Below are 17,254 nucleotides of genomic sequence, written 5' to 3' on the forward strand. Positions count from 1 at the left end.
TTAATATTTAATTTTTCTTACATTTAATTACATTTGTATTACTTGGTTGTGAAGTAGTGCCACTTGTTCTTGAACTTTGATTTTCAAGTATCACTATGTTATCATGTTAGAAGCATATAAGGTTCACTCAGGCGGGATACAAACGGGCAGGGGAAGACATCTTGGAGGTGTATTCTGCTGAATACGGAGCCTCCAGACCGCCCGCCCCGGGGGCGTGGCTCAGGTGTATGGGGCTTCCACATGGGGGGCAGTGAAGACGCCTCACCTGGGGCCGTTTCTGACCCACAGTTTCCAAACCGCCACCTCGGAGGACGCTGCAAAGAGAGAGGCAGCTTCCTCACGGGCGGCCAAAAACGGGGCTTTTTTTTTCCTTTGCCGGCTGGCGGATGCGCAGCTGCGCAGCTGCAGCGCTAAGCAGCGGCAGCAGAAAGCCTATGGGCACATTTAAAGTGCCCAAGCCCCTTTAAAACTTTTCCCCCCGCTCTGCCCAAGAACAATGGTGGTCTCCTGCCAGCTGGTGATCAGCTGGTGTTGGCATCCTTGTCCGCTTGCACTTTGCCAGTGTCACCAGCATCATGGATGCCTCCTCTCCTTTGGTCCCTGCGCTCCTGCTGAATCTGCAATGCACAGCCACAGCTGTCGCCGCTGCCACCGCTGTCCCCCTGCCATCCCCCATCACCTCCCTTGTACATATGTAAATATTTACAGTTTTAGCGGTTTTTATTGTTAGGTGAAAATGGCACAGGAATGTGTGTAGGGGCTCACTTTAAAGCCCAAACTTTCCAAGCAGCGCATGCGTACATGTTGCTCTAGGGTTAGGGTTAGGGTTAGGGTTACGAGTCTTAAAATGCGCTGCAGCTGTGCTGCAGCTTCCACACCTGCATGGCAGCTGACGCTGCAATTAAAGCCTGACTGCAAACTGCGCATGTTCCAGGACCCCGACTCATTATGCGACGCAGCAGACACGGAGCTTTTAAATGGGCAACTTAAATTAGCGGCGTAGCAATTCTGACGTTCCGGTGCAGCAGCTTACAGACGGAGCTGCGCAGCTGCGCATCAAACGGAAAAGAAGCGGAGAAAAGCAGCACCTTTTTAATGCCGCTTCTTCCCGCTTGGGGTGTGCGGGGGGCGTGTTCATGGCGGCATTCAGGTAAGGCCCGTCTGAAGGCTCTACCTTCATGACGTCATGAATACACATACCCCTTTTTGCCCGTCTGTATCCCGCCTCAGTGTCAGGTGCATCAAAAATAACATGGTTGAAATGTGTACTATACTTCTATATTTTTAATTCTCCTTGTCTAAGTAACCAGATGTTCACTACTGATTAAGTAGGGGACAGCAATACTGGGGTTTGAGTCCAAAAATAGTTTTACATTGAGGATTCAGGGAAAGGGCATTTCTGGAGACCTTTTACACATGCATAATATTAGATAATATTAAGTCTTTTCTTCAAGATATACATCAGTTCCTTTTGTAGTTGATAGGCTTTTGCATAGCACATTGGGAGCTGCAGCTTTTGTTAGATTGCATGAAATTTGAAAATGATGTCCTTTTTTGATATTATTGAAGCCGTGCTATCACTTGTTTGTCTCTTGGCAGTTTCCATATTGTATGATCTGCTCAGGGTATGTATTGCTGACATTCTGTATTTAAAATATACAACTGTTAGATGTTCGTATATCCATCGCTTCATTATAAACACTTCTGTCTGCACATTCCTTGAATGAATTTCAGTACTTCATTTCCAGTACTGAGAAGCAAAATATTTAAACAGGAGAAGCTGTTTATTTTTTACATTCAGTTTGCCAAGGAAAGATGTAGAGAATTTAAAATGTAACTAGTGGCCTGCAGCCAACATTTTTGATGATAAATTCCAATCAATATATAAAATGCAGTTTCAGCCTACATCTTTGGCATATCATTTTCAAAACTTCCAAATTTTTCTTGGATGTTCACGTGATGTTCTGGTTGTATGTAAAAATGTTGTTGTGTTCATTAGAGAAATTAATGCAAGGTACATATCTGTGTAATGTACGGTTGGCTCTCCATATCCATGGATTCTTTATCCACGGATTTAACTATCCATGGCTTGAAAATTTTATAAAAATATACAAATTCCCAAAAGAAAACCTTGGTTTTGCCATTTTATATAAGGGACATCATTTTATTATGCCATTATATATACTGGGATTTGAGCATCCTCTGATTTTGATGTCTTGGGGGGATCTTGGAACCAAACCCCAGCAAACCCCAAAGATCCACTGTATAGTAAATGTAATAAGGAAAGTGATCTAAGACTCAGTGTAGTGGTTTGGGTGTTGGATAGGACTCTGGAGGGCAGGGTTTGAGTCTGTTTGGACATGGAAACCCACTGCATAGCCTTAGGGAAGTTACACTGTCTTCTCCTCAGAGGAAAGCAAAGGCAAAACCCTTCTGAACAGATCTTGCCAAGAAAATACAGTGATTGGGTTATTTTAGGGTCCCAAGAAAATACATTGATTGGGTTATTTTAGGGTCCCAAGAAAATACATTGATTGGGTTATTTTAGGGTCCCAAGAAAATACATTGATTGGGTTATTTTAGGGTCCCAAGAAAATACATTGATTGGGTTATTTTAGGGTCCCAAGAAAATACATTGATTGGGTTATTTTAGGGTCCCCATAAGTCAGAAACAACTTGAAGGTACACAACAAAGTGATCTGTCAGAATGGGGTGAGAGTATGACTGGAGATTGGCTGAGTGTTTGAGTGGTGTGAAGGAGAATTGGACAATTAGGAATAAGAGATAGAAATGTTAGGAGAGTAACTTAGGGTCAGTGATTAATTAAACTTGAGTCAATTAGTTCGGCCATTAGTTGTGTACTGTAGTTATATGAAAGAAAGATGTCAGGAGTTAGATGTGCTAAGTAAGCAAGTTTTAACTTTATGCTGAACTTCTGCTTAATAAATAATTTTTATATTACACACTTGTGACTCAGAGAATGCTACATAGTGGATAGTGGAATGCCTCTATGGTGTCTATGATGTCAGCAATTATTCAAGAGTGGCGATATCCAGACAAATAAAGTCTGGTGCGTGAATCACAATGACATTTAGAAAGTCCCTGTATTTGAAAGCCATAAGCGTGGGACAGGAGGAGGTCCTCACATTTGGTGGCCGTGGTGTGGATCAGTAAGAAACTCTCACAGTTCACCCTGGTCAACTAATGTCAATGTCACAGCAATCTTTCTGTTCTTAGGCTGTGTATGATGTTTCCCTTTGATCCCAGTTCCCCACTGATCATCAGTTTGTTGCCTCTGTCTCTTCCTTCCAGCTTTTCAGAAAACAGAAAATGCATCTATTTGTGTACATTTCTTGAGTACAAAAAGAGCCATATTCTAAAGCACAGAGAAAATTGTGCTGTGACTGTGACTTGTGTTATGCCTAGGGTTCACTAGGAATATATTTTAAAATCTGTGTTCAGTCCCAGGGTCAAGGCCTGGAATCATTGACACAAAGTGTCTTGTAACATGTGAAGAGTACATTTTTTTCACTACAGAAGAGCTACTTATGCCTTGAGGAGTATGATATCGTAGTAGATACTTCTATGCCAGCTTGAATGTTGGCAGTTCCTTCATATGCACACTCTATCTGTCTCAGACCTACACACATACACAGACACACACCCCACTGCTCTTCTCCACATTTTACTTGTTGTTTGTTATTAAATTTGATAAATTTATGTTTCACTTTTGCCCAAGGATGCTCATGGTGACAAGGTGAAAATCCATTTTCATTCTCACAGCAACCCTGTGAAATGGTGTAGGGTGAGAGAGTGTGGCTGGCCCAAGGCCACCAATGAGATTCATGGCTGAATAGGAATTTGAGCCTAACCCAATGCATACTTACTGATGGTGCAGTGGTTAAATGTCAGTACTGCAGCCACAAGGTTGTGAGTTCAATCTTAGGGGCTCCAAGGTTGACTCAGCCATCCATCCTTTCTTAGGTTGGTAAAATGAGCACCCAGCTTGTTTGGGACAATTGGTTTAAACAGATTGTAAACCACTTAGAGAGTGCTGAGTTCACTAATAAGCGGTATAGAAATATACTTGCTATTGCTATATTGCTACTGTACTGGTAATCAGAGAACATAGCCTTTTTTGTCCCTGATGCCTTCAATGTGTGTGTGTGTGTGGGGGGGGGTTCTCTTCTCAAAAGTGGGATTACACTCAAAATACTATACCTTTTGTTCTATTCGTCCCCTCTCACTGAAGCATAAGAAAAGAAAAGAAAAGAAAAGCATGGGTCTGATCTTCCTTCTTGCCTTTCATTTTTTGCAGTATCAGGGCCAGGTTTCCCTCAAATGAAGAGATTTTTGATTAAGGGCAAGCTCAGTAGGAGCTTGGATTGGGGATATTTCAAAATGGAATTACTACACTGACAAAGAAAGGTTGTAAGTTTTTCTGCCACCTGATCAACTTGGTTTGGAGTAATGCCAGTACAATACTGATTGTACTGAGTAGCTGGGGGATGATGCCTTTTAAATGGCTTTCCTTTTATACAGTATAAATTATCTATGCACTTGAACATTTATGTCTTTTCAAATATATTTTAATAATAAGACACATGCCGAAAGTAACTGTGACAATCCAGTCTGCTGAACTGTAGAATGGTTACCTTTATATTGTTCAGCAATGAAAGCCAGTATATCGTAGGCTCCCATATTAGTATGGAGCTACCTCATGTCTTTTCTCTACACATGTGATTAAATATTGATTTCAGTTTCATGTTGTTTGCTCACTTAATAATAATAATAATAATAATAATAATAAACACCATGATTTACATTGAGAAAAATTTATGCCCCATGAGTTAGGCTGCTTCCACACTGCAGAAATAATGCAGTTTGACACTACTTTAACTGCCACAGCTCAGTGCTATGGGATTCTGGTATTTGTAGTTTAGCCTTCTCTGTCAGAGAGCTCTGGCAGACACCACAACAAACTATAATTCCCAGAATTCCATAGTATTGAGCCTTATTATTATTATTATTATTATTATTATTATGCAATTAAAGCAGTGAAAAAATGGATTATTTCTGCAGTGCAGATGCAGCCTTAGGTCCAATACAGACCAGAACTTTGTGCCAGCCTGTGGGCAGAGCCATGGCGCAGCATCCTCACACTGGACGCCATGACTCTTCCCCCATCATGCCATGATGCCGTCACCCTTTTAGACTCATTGCTGCCTCCTCTCTTTTCCTATCTGCTTGTTAGCCAGTAAAGCAATGTGAATAATGGTGTGAATAATTAATTTAGGATCACATGTCCCATGATCCAGCATCAGTACCCTACAGTACATAGTAAGTAAGCAAATCTATGGCAGACAAATTAGACCCTCTTAACCAAGGCAGACAAGCTGAAAGGCTCAGATCTTGACAGAAACTATTCAGTTTGAATTTCAATTTGGAAAGGGAAATTTCAGTGTAATCATAAGTGTAGTTGTGGTTTTTAAATTGCCTATGAGATGTATAAGGCTAGTTGTTTTTCTTAAAAGCATGTGATTTTACTCCAAAGGCTAGAGGGAAGTATTTCTGAATTTTACCCAAACAAGAATGTTGATAGCATCAGTTTCCGCCAGAGGGTAAAAATTCTTGCACTCTGCCACCTTTCCCATGACTTTTTGCTGTGGTAGGTAGAGTTAGACCCCCAAACATACAGGTCTGCACTAGTGAGGTTTCATCATTTGTCATGTGAAGTGACATAAGTTTGACCTTATCTTGAATAACAGCCGGCTGATTCCTTTTACTTGTCTTGTGCAATACACACAGATTTTTTTCCTTCTCCAGCTGCCATTCCATGCTTTACGACTACATACACATTCCTGATACGTTAAACTAGAGCTATAAAGAGAGTTTGCGAGCCTTTATTTTTTTCAAAACCAAAACAATCAAAATGTTCTCCAGGATGTGCTGCTTTGCAATTTTAAACTGGATGAAAACATAGCACTATCCTTGTGACTAAAAGCATAAAACGGAGCGTACTTCTGTTACCTTCATATCAAATATTGCTACTCTTTGGCTAACTGTTGGGGGAGGGGGAGCGATCTCTGGATTGTAGGGCCTGGATTTGGCTTGGTTATTTTTGTTTACTTATGGCTCTAGTTTATTTATGGAGGGCAAGCCAGAGTTTCCACTTTGGATGTCATAGTAAACAAACCACAGAGGGAAGTTCAGGCTGCTCCTACCTGCAGGAATAGCTGAGTGGGAGTGTTCAGTATGCTACTTAGTCCTGAAATGCTAGGGTTCATTGAAATTGCTGCTTATCATGGCATCTGAATTGACCCAGAGTTAGCTGCTCTGAAAGCAATCCAAATAGAATAAGATTCTTAAGTCATTGGCTAATGGAAATCATGAAAAACTAATCTTCTTCTCCCGTGATCTATATGTAGCTAGGCCTGTGATCTTTATCTGATATAAAATGAGATTATAGTGTGTACTTTGTGCTTTTGAGGTTTGGAGGTTTTGAAAATGCATGGGAGTTTATATAATCTGTAGAATTAGGTAATCCTTCCCCCTTCTTGGCGTGTAATCCTTGGAGAGAAGATAACTCCTTCTTGTGACTGATCTTTTGACCTTTGTCTTATCAGTTGAACCACACATTTCTCACTGGTCATGTAGATGACACAATTTTTATGGAAAGGTGGCACTGAGGCAGAACAAAGTACCTATCCTCCCTCTTTTAGTACTTTAGCATTTTATAGTGTTGTGCTATGTTGTTGGGGTTTTTTTTTTGTATATGTTCTGATGTACCACCCTTAGCTGAAAAGGTTGTAAGTAAACATCATTGCTGTTCTTGATGTTATTATTATTCAGTCCTGAATTGACAGTCCTTATATTAGCAAGTCCAAAATATCTGGAGGCCATCAGATTAGGAGAGGTTCTGATATCCACCATTTCCGTGTGTGTTGTGTCTCTTTCTCCTCTCTTCTCTAATTCAAAAACTAATTATAGCATGTGTATTTTCTTCCATTGCTTGTTACTTGTACCTTTATTCACCCTCTTCATTTGTCTGCTAGCTCTCATAAGTCACAATTGTGGTATCTCCAACTAGGAATATTTAGCTGACCAGCACAATAGTAGTTATTAATAGTAACATTGATACCTGTGGCGGTGAGTTGGAGAGCATTTCTAAGACTAGAGGCACTTACCTGTCAGTAGTGGCAAGGGAGCAAAAATAAATATGTAATCAAACAGGCTTACGCACCTTTAAAAGCTGCAACTGCCATAGATTTTTTTAGTGCCAGTACACATAAAATAACAATGAAACTGTAAAAATTCACACAGTTGGTAAAATCAGATAGCCATCAGTGTGATCCAGTTACCACACTTGACTTGTATCTTTGCTACACGTTCTTGGTCTTAAAGGATGAATGCACTAAGCATCCTAGTTGGCATATAGCCCACTAAGAAACCTCTTTTGCACATGAATACTTTTTTCAGCCTTAAATGTTGTTGGCAGGGTAATTTTGCGATAGAATCTCGTTTTTATAGGTCCTATTATAAAGAACTGTTTTTGTTCTTTAAAAACCATTTCATAGCTTTTAAAATGTTATTAGCTTTGCTTGTAAAACAAAACAAATATTTTTTTACAGTGATTGTTCATTGTATTATGGCATGGCAGCTTGTAATTTAAGCATCTGCAAGCGCTTTTGTGGGCAGAAGTTGGAATGGATGTTAAAGTGCCCGATAGTTTTACTGACACAAAGTAAATCTGAGTTATAAAATTCCAGGTTTCCCTCTCTTGTCTCTATAAACTCTCTTGGAACAAAAATCCCCATATTCTGGAGCAAAATGAATAAAACAGCTTGTTTGAATCCCAAAACAGCTCCATACATTCTTAAACTTTGGAAAACTGAGCTCAGTTGAACTCGACCACACCCATATCATGAAATCTACGTTCTGTTGGCACACCCGTTCCCATTCTCTCATCTGTGCAAACGACAGTGAAATACATTTAGCCTTTGTGAAAAGCAATAGGCTTAAAGTTCTCTCTAACGGGACATAGTTCCACCCACATAAGTCGCAGGCTTTCTCCAGATGAACTGGATTTCCCAGTATGGTTTTACTCCTCCTCCTTTTCTTGAAAGCTGCTGACGTAGCTTTGTACATAGTACATGGAGAATTACAGCTGGAGAGAAAGCTGTGAGTTTTGGCACAGATGTTTTATTTAAGAACTCCATTTAGGTATGTATCATTTACAGCCTCTGTTGTGTTATTACTGATTTCTGTGAGACTTTTGGTGCTGCTCTTTCTGTTTGTGAAGAAATGGGGCCAGATGGGAGGGGAGAGATTGTAGTCTGTTTGCATTTTGTACACAGAAGGGGAAGTTTTCGTTAGAAGTGTGAAAGAGGCATGGAAGTAACGTTCTCAGATACGGACATGGTGAAGTTGGTCTGCTGGTGTGTCTTCTGCATGCCCAAGGCAAATGTGGCAGTCTGAGAAAAGAACAGAATGTTCTCAATTAAAAATTAAAATAATCATTGCATGTGTTTAATAGATGGTGGTGCCCCATGAATGCTTAGAAGTGGTGAGAGCGACCGCTGAAGGCTTGCTAAATTAAAACAGGCTAAAGCTAAGAACATATTTCAAGCTGTTTGACTATAATTAGTTCTAAGCATGCTATGCTTTATAGTAGCAACTGCTGTCACTGTTATTCAGTGCAGAGCACTTTATATGCTTTAATGGGCAGATAATTTCAAATGCAGGCAAGTTTCAGTCTCCAGTGTTTTTGTGGTTTCACAAACATACTATGTTGGCCTCTCTGTTTCACCGAGTTTCCTCTGTATAACCCTCTTCATTATCAGAGTCAATAGTCCCCCCCCCTAAATTGGCTCAGTCAAGGCTTCTTTAATACTTATGTATTTAACTTGCCTAGGACCATGTTGCATCTTTAATAGTTCCTTGATGACTCACTGCATAATAGGATTATGGCAAGTGTCACAGTTGTTTATATGGAGATGAAATAGGAAGGGAACACAGTATTTTTAGCATCTTTAAATGCAGTGTAAGTGTTGGAATAAGGGTGAGCCAGCATCTTAAATAGCCTACCATTTTAGGTCCCTTGTGCCCATTTTTTCACGTTGAGTGTGGCACTACAACTCTGGAGACCAGAATTCAATTCCCACTCAGTCCTGAAACCCACTTGATGACCTTGGAGAAGTCACACATCCTCTCAACCTTGCCAAGAAAACTCATAGAATCATAGAATCATAGAGTTGGAAGAGACCACAGGGGCCATCCAGTCCAACCCCCTGCCATGCAGGAAATCACAATCAAAACACCCACGACAGATGGCCATCCAGCCTCTGCTTGAAGACCTCCAAGGAAGGAGACTCCACTACACTCCGAGGGAGTTTGTTCCACTGTTGAACAGCCCTTACTGTCAGGAAGTTCCTCCTAATGTTGAGGTGGAATCTCTTTTCCTGCAGTTTGCATCCATTGCTTCGGGTCCTAGTCTCTGGAGCAGCAGAAAACAAGTTTGCTGCCTCCTCAATATGACATCCCTTCAAATATTTGAACAGGGCTATCATATCACCTCTTAATCTTCTCTTCTCCAGGCTAAACATCCCCAGCTCTCTAAGTCGTTCCTTGTAGGGCATGGTTTCCAGACCTTTCACCATTTTAGTCACCCTCCTTTGGACATGCTCCAGTTTCTCAATGTCCTTTTTGAATTGTGGTGCCCAGAACTGGACACAATATTCCAGGTGGGGCCTGACCAAAGCAGAATATAGTGGCACTATGACTTCCCTTGATCTAGACACTATACTTCTATTGATGTAGCCTAAAATCGCATTGGCATTGTTAGCTGCCGCATTGCACTGTTGACTCATGTTCAACTTGTGGTCTACTTGGACTCCTAGATCCCTTTCACACGTAGTTTCATTCAGCCAGGTGTCCTCCATCCTATATCTGTGCTTTTCGTTTTTCCACCCTAAGTGCAGTACCTTACATTTCTCTGTGTTGAATTTCATTTTGTTAGCTATAGCCCAGTTTTCTAGTCTGTTCAGGTCATTTTGAATCTTGATCCTGTCCTCTGGGGTATTAGCTATTCCCCCTAATTTGGTGTCATCTGCAAATTTGATAAGTATGCCCCCAATTTTGTCCTCCAAGTCATTGATAAAGATGTTGAATAGCACTGGGCCCAGGACAGAGCCCTGTGGGACCCCACTGGTCACTTCTTTCCAGGATGAAAAGGAGCCATTGTTGAGCACCCTTTGGGTTCAGCCAGTCAACCAATTACAAATCCATGTAACAGTTACTTTGTCTAGCCCACATTTTACAAGCTTGTTTGCTAGAATATCATGGGGAACTTTGTCAAAGGCCTTACTGAAGTCAAGATATACTACATCCACAGCATTCCCTTCATCTGATTGGAAACGACTTGAAGGCTCACAACACACACAATTTAGGTGATGTCTGCAATTCTTGGAGGGGATTTTTTAATATTTTTTATGAGCAGATTGGTGGTGAAACAGAAAGCAAATCCTTCCTTTTCCCTTTCTGTTGATATGAAAGAGCTTTGTAACAGAAGGAGAGCTAATGAAGAGATGCAGTCTTTATTATTAAACCCCAATAAGATGAGCTTAAAAGATTTAACGCTTATGAGACATGGGTGAATATGCCGTCATTGTTGACTAAATTGAGGTCAGCTTTTTATGTTGAGTTCCATGCATCAAAAATATTGGAGGAAAGGGGAGTTTGAGGAGAAGCAACCATTTCAAGTTCACATAAAGAGCACTCAGTACTTCCACTATAGTTCTATAGTCCCAGGAGTTTTAAAAATGTTGTGAAAAAACTTTTATAATTTTTTTTAAAATGTTGTGAATAGATTATGTTGTTCTCTGAATTTGTTAGACTTCCAAGGGTCACATGCAGATACCCAGGAGCTTCAGGAGAGTTTTTGGATGGTGATGTAATTAGACGCAGTAGTTGTTATCACAGTGCAGCCTCAAAGTTTGGCCTTGTGAACTGTTTCACTTTGCCCATGACTAACATCTGTGCCTGTTCCCCATGACTCCACAGTGTTTATGGTAACTCCTTGAATCACTCCAGCATCACATGAGAGCAGGGAATTAAGATGGTGCAATGGGACTAAGAGGTAATATTTATTACCAGGCCAAAACAAATCTAGGCTAGTAACAAGTACAGACATACCTAGGTTAAGAAAGTCTCTGAAAAAGAAGTTCTTGTTTACAAAGTCTTTTTAAGCTTGCCCAGTCCCCCTTTCCTCTGTGTCTTCTGTCTAGCTAGAGGATTTTTTAGTTGCATTGGCATTTGGGAGAATGGTGAAGAAGGGCTGAAGGAACACAAACTGCAATAAAACCTGATCTGAGAAGAATGGGATTCTTTTGTAGCCAGTCTTCTTCCTGTGTATGGCTGCCTACATCAGGCAAGGTAAACAGCAGTTGCCACCATCACCATCATAATCATCATCAGCTTGTTTATATAGTGCCATCAGTGTACATGGTGGTTTACATGAGGCGTTTACAATTGTTAATTTGAAAGCTCCTGCCCTTAGGCTTACAGTTTGATAATCCCTTACTGAGCATACATAAACAGCAAAACACAAATAATCCAATTTAATCCAATTCAACTTCACATTTACCTTTGGATTGGTTCAAAATGGATTCCCCATCATGGACAAGTTCGATTATAGCCTGTGTGTGTGTGTGTGTGTGTGTGTGTGTTTAAAATATCAATTGAACGACGTGCACCTTCATCACATCATTTCTGTTATGTTTTGCCGGTCAAATTCAACGTTACACTGCATTATTGCACTACTGTAAAGTGTGCAAACTGAATTTTTTTTAGAGGGGGCTTTAATTGTTAAAGGACTGTATGAAGCAGCTGGGGATATTTAAATTGTAAAGGACTGCAAGAAGCAGCTGGGGATATTTCATTTTTAAAGAGGCTACATTACAGTTGTTTTTGGGATGCCATGCCCTTAAGAAATCCTTGTCAAGAAATCCCATTATAGGTTCCCCTTTGGGGGAGGCACACTATCTCAGCCTCAGAGCTTTGCCATGGCAAACTCCTCTGAAGAAACCTTGCTGAGAAAACTCTGTGGAAAGGTGGCTGTAGGGTCGCCATAACTCGGAAATGAAGGCAAACAACATAGACATACAGCAGTGGCAAATCCATACCCCCCCCTTGCCAGCTACACAAGACCCAGTGCCAACCATGCAAATGCAACAGTTCTCAGAAGCTGTCAAACTTTAAAAAAAACAAAAACGACACACCTCACCATGGTCCCCAAAAGAATGCCCTCCCCGACTTTGGTGACCTCTGGGAACCAACCACCAGTGCACCAGCAAGCCAAGACCTGTGAGATGGGTATGTTTTGCCCCTCTGCCCATTTTCCTGGGTGATCTGAATGGGATCGGCAGAGTGTTCCCATTGGTGGCTAGCTAAAAAATGGTGGTAAATGCTGCAATTTCAAAAGCACGTGGTTAAGGGGAATTTGCGCTAGTCCTCCTGAAATTCAGGTCTGGAAAAACTGGCGCAAGTATGAACAACCTCTTTTTAAACTGGTTTCCAAACCAGTTTATAATGTAGTATTCCATGCCAAAGAAAACCCTATGAAATTCATGGGGTCACCATAGGTCAACAGCACACACACACACACACACACACATTTTCACTCACTAACATGACAAATAAGAGTGTCTCTTATGCCTCCTTAACACTTGCACATCATTTTCAAGGAGTTGCTTGGATCCCTTTAAAACTCCAGATGAAAATATGGTGATTTAACACTTAAACTAGATTATTATTTTTTTGATATTATATTGCAGAAATTTAGTAAAACATAGATTATTTGGGTACATTGTGCATTATGATATTAACTGAAATTCCTAATTGGGCTATTAGAAAAACATGGAGGAAAGAAATAGAAGAGAAAGCAAAATAGAAACTGAAAATGTTTTAGGCAAAACTTGGCACATAGTAAATAATGGAAATTGTCTACCTTGGTAACTTTATAGGATTTAATTTAGTTTAGTTTTCAAAAAAAGATTATAAATAAGAAATCAGTATTAAAGCTTGCACTGTTATATTGTTGACTCATGTAGAAAAAGGAAGTCACTGTGGAACAGGATTAACCCTCTAGGATAAAAGTTTGTGCCTACAGTGTTTTCTAATTAAGTTTTATATTGTCAGGATATAATGCAAAAAGACAAGCATCAGCCAAAAAGAAAGAAAAACCTCAGTGGGTGACAGGTGAAACTCTTAGCAGTTAAAGACAGATGAGAAGCAAAAATAAACGGTGACAGAAATAAAACCAGAACCCTAAATGCAACTGTTTAACAGCTTATGCACAGGGATAAGGAAACCTGCTATAATAATAAATGCAGAGAAAGAGAGTTTGACAACAAAAAGGGAAGAACAAGAGACCTCTTACACAAGGTCTGAGAAAATAAAGGAAAATTTAAACCAGTTTTAAACAAATTTAAACTAGGGATGCAAGTACAAATAAAAAGATGATGGAAACAATGCAGTGAAAAACTACATAAAAGAGATGAAAGGATGGCAGATTAATTCAAAAGAACCATATGAATATGAACCTTCAGTTTTAGAAAGTGAAATTCAAGCTGTATTCAGAACACAGAAATAAATCACCAGGAACAGATGGCATACCAATAGAGCGCTTCATTCTACAGAGTCAGAATTGACTCTAGTTCTAACTAAAATCTGTCAGTAAATGGAAAACAAAAACAATGGCCCACAGACTGGAAACATTCAGTATACATTCTCCTCCCCAAGAAAGGGGACAACGGGGATGGAAGTAACCAGAGAACCATTGTGTTAATTTCCTATGCAAGAAATGTGATGCTCAAAATTTTACAGAACTTTTATTTATTTTATTTATTTATTTAGGTATTTATATCCCGCCCTTCAGCCCTAATGGCTCTCAGGGCGGCTTACACTTATCATTTTTAATCAGACAGTTCCCTGCCCTCAGGCTTACAATCTAAAAGACACGAAACAAAAGGAGAAGGGAATGGTGGAGGGAAAGGGGATGAGGTCCAGTGGTTCTTCTCTCCCTCTGAGGCCTGGATCAAGGCAGATGGATTGGAGGGAGGGCTCTTCCTTCTTCCAAGATAGCCATATGTGGTGTGAGAAATGCCCAATATCCAGGCTGGGTTCAGGAAAGGAAGAAGCACAAGGGATCATGTTGCAACATACATTAGATGGTGGAGTGCACCAAAGAATTTCAGAAGAAATTCACCTTATATTTTATAGGTTATAACAAAGCCTTTGACTGTATATATAGTAAAAAAAAAAAAAAACAAAAACAAATTCTGAATTGATCTTAAAGAAATAAGTGTACCACAACACTTGATTGTCCTGATGTTTGACTTGTACTCAGGACAAGAGGGTACTGTTAGGACAAAATATGGCAAAACAGAATGGCTTCCAGTTGGCAGAAACGTCAGGCAAAGCTGCTTTTTATCACCCTCTCTGTTTAACTTGTACAGTGAACATATCATACGTAAAGCAGCATGAGACTTGGAGGAAGGACGCATGAAAACTGGAGGAAGAAACATGAACAATTTGAGATGTGCTGATGACACGATGGTCAGTGGGGGAGTCTTTTAAAGCAGAAGATGAATACATTGAAATAGTTCAAGTATCTCCATACCTTGGCTCGATCATTAACCAGAATAGAGACTGCGGTCAGAAGGCTAGGACTTGGAAGGACAGCTGTGAAGGAACTAGACAAGATCCTGAAGTGTCAAGATGTATCCTTGAATACTAAAGTTAGGGTTGTCCATGCCATCATATTTCTCCTTTCTGTGTATAGTTGTGAAAGCTGGACAGTGAAGAAAACTGATATGTAGAAAATCAACTCATTTGAAATGTCAGTAAGAAGAATTCTATGGATGTTGTGGACTGCTAAAAACATTAATAAATGGGGCTTATGCCCATATCGTGAGAAGACACAACTCACAAGAAAAAACAATAATGTTTGATAAGTAGAAGGCAGCCGGAGAAGAGGAAGGCTGCATTCCAGATGGATAGACTCAGTCAAGGAAGCTGCGTCCCTGAATCTGCAAGATTTAAGCAGCGCTGTTGATGTTAGCATGACTTAGGGTTGCATAAGTCAAAGTCGACTTAATGTCAGTTAACAACAACAATGTGAAATAGGACTTTTCCAATTAAAAACAGGGGCAAAAACAGCTTTAAAGTGCTAGCTGTGGTATAATCATATGAGCAAACTGGAATTTATGACACAAGTAAAATACTGTTTTTCCCTGTTTTCACACATTACTGAGGATAGAATGGACTCCTGTTGTCTTAACTGTTTGATAGTTTATCTTCCCTGTTCATTTGATTTGGGATCAGCCATACCTCTAATAGTTTTATGGATGAAACTGTTTTTGTTGTTTAATATGCAGTTGGGAGATGAACAACTGATTTCATAATTGTTGTGGCATGCATGATGTATTAGCGGTTTCACAAGAATTGCAACCCCATTGACTGATAAGGATTAAGGCAACATTATGCAACTAAATTTGGGAAGGGGGGAAGAATCACCTCCTGAAATATAGGGCACTCTAATGGCTCAGTTTATATTTTGGAGAGTTTAACAAAAGGGGAAAGAGCACAGTTTCAGGGATCCAGAATATACTTAAAATAAAAAAAAAATGGAAATAGTGATTCAACAATGTGCTTTTGAATGGTAGTTTAGATTAATAGTTACAGCCTAATTCTGCACATTTTCATTTGAAACTGAATCTCAATAAGACCAATGAGTGTTATTCCCAAGTAAGTGTACAACTGAGTCAGGCTAAATCTATGCAAGCCTCTTCAGAAAGAAACTTCAGAAAGTTCAGTATCGATATATGTAGAATTGCAGGTATGTACTGTATATACATATTTATAAATGTACATTGCTGAAATTCTCTAAGCAATTTATGTATTTTATCTCACCAGCTAAGAGCGAAAGGGTGAGGCACCACTGAGTGAGATCATATTTGGAATCAAGAAATGCCAAAAATAATAACAGAACTGATATTCAAACAAAATGGAGGGTCTGCTAGTGGGTGTGCCTTACATTGTTCTCCTCACTGGAAAATATTGTTGATCAAGTGGTCACATTTTTCAACTTTGGATTTTTCAGCACATTTGATTTCGTTCCATTTCTGGGTGTGGATGTTTATTTGCGTTCTTCATATTGCCTTCTGGCTAATACCCAGTGAATAGATAGAACAAAGTTTTCTCCATAAAACAAATAACATTTTGCATAAATTTGTACATTGCTTTTGTGTGTACCATCTATGGAGGTGGATGGTACACCATATGCCAAGTGACCCTACTTTGTGGAGAGCTAGAATGGTCCCGTTCACACTCATTTCCTTAGCCACAACAATGACATTACCTAATTATATAGTTACATTGTATAATTACATTATTCAAGATTGTTTTAACTAGTTTTACATTATCAAAATGTTTTTATATGTTTTAATCTTTTTAAACCTTTGTAATTACTTACAAAGTAAGTAATTCCTTCCTCCCTCTCTCTAATTAATTACAATTACTTATTCTAATTACAAGGGAGGGAGGGTGGACAGACTTCTCCCACTGTCCCCAATTGTGGTGCGGCTGCGTGCAAGCACCACCATTGGAGACAGTGTGGGCTTGCCATTCACGGATGCTCAAATCCGTGGATGGCATGTCCATCGATACCAAGGTCCCACTGTATCTGTAACTTTCAATATACAAATTGAGTGTCTGGCTCAAGGTGTAAGTAAGAAAACTAGTCTTAGAAAGTATCATAACGTGCTTCTTTTAACAGCCTCCTTATGAAAGGCTATTCTCATGCACTGAAAATGGCTGACCTGGAGAAAGCAGAGGACAAGTAGGATTTCTGAAAATGATCATACACTAACTGATTGTTCTGAAAGTAGATCATAGTGCTTAGCCGTCTACAAGAAACTAAGCTTGTTGCATTTTTTTCATGAATAAATTTTTCACAGTTCACAGCAAACCTTATACCTCTGCCACTTTTGTCTCTTTAATGCTCTGTAGCTGTGCTCACAGAAACTAAGTATGTCAGCACATTATCGGCTCAGTTAAGGATAGTCTGAATGCTTATAAAGCCTGTATTGGTATTAATTTGTATTTAATCTGAGCCAAATAATTGATGTAGTTTAAGCATATCAGATTCTGGTCACATTGGTTTAACATTGAATTATAATTCCTAACTGTACTA

The 17,254-nt window shown here is 39.7% G+C and overlaps 1 protein-coding gene across 4 annotated transcripts in view; it reads left to right on the top strand.

Annotated features, from left to right (window-relative positions):
* SGMS1 (sphingomyelin synthase 1) overlaps nt 1–17,254 on the top strand; it is a 99,895-nt gene that overhangs the window by 59,196 nt on the left and 23,445 nt on the right. Inside the window, exon 3 of one of the 4 annotated variants that reach the window (XM_089510360.1) lies at nt 14,517–14,616. The exons of 2 other annotated variants lie outside the window; for them this stretch is intronic. The gene's annotated coding sequence lies outside the window, so the exon portion shown is untranslated. Of the gene's footprint in view, nt 1–8,134; nt 8,224–14,516; nt 14,617–17,254 lie in introns of those variants that run through there. One more of the 4 variants, XM_089510359.1, reaches the window with a different exon arrangement.

This window comes from Sceloporus occidentalis, unplaced genomic scaffold (genome assembly GCF_023333645.1).
Source record: "Sceloporus occidentalis isolate IW3139 unplaced genomic scaffold, rSceOcc1.0.p SCAF_2, whole genome shotgun sequence".
Taxonomy (NCBI): domain Eukaryota; kingdom Metazoa; phylum Chordata; class Lepidosauria; order Squamata; family Phrynosomatidae; genus Sceloporus; species Sceloporus occidentalis.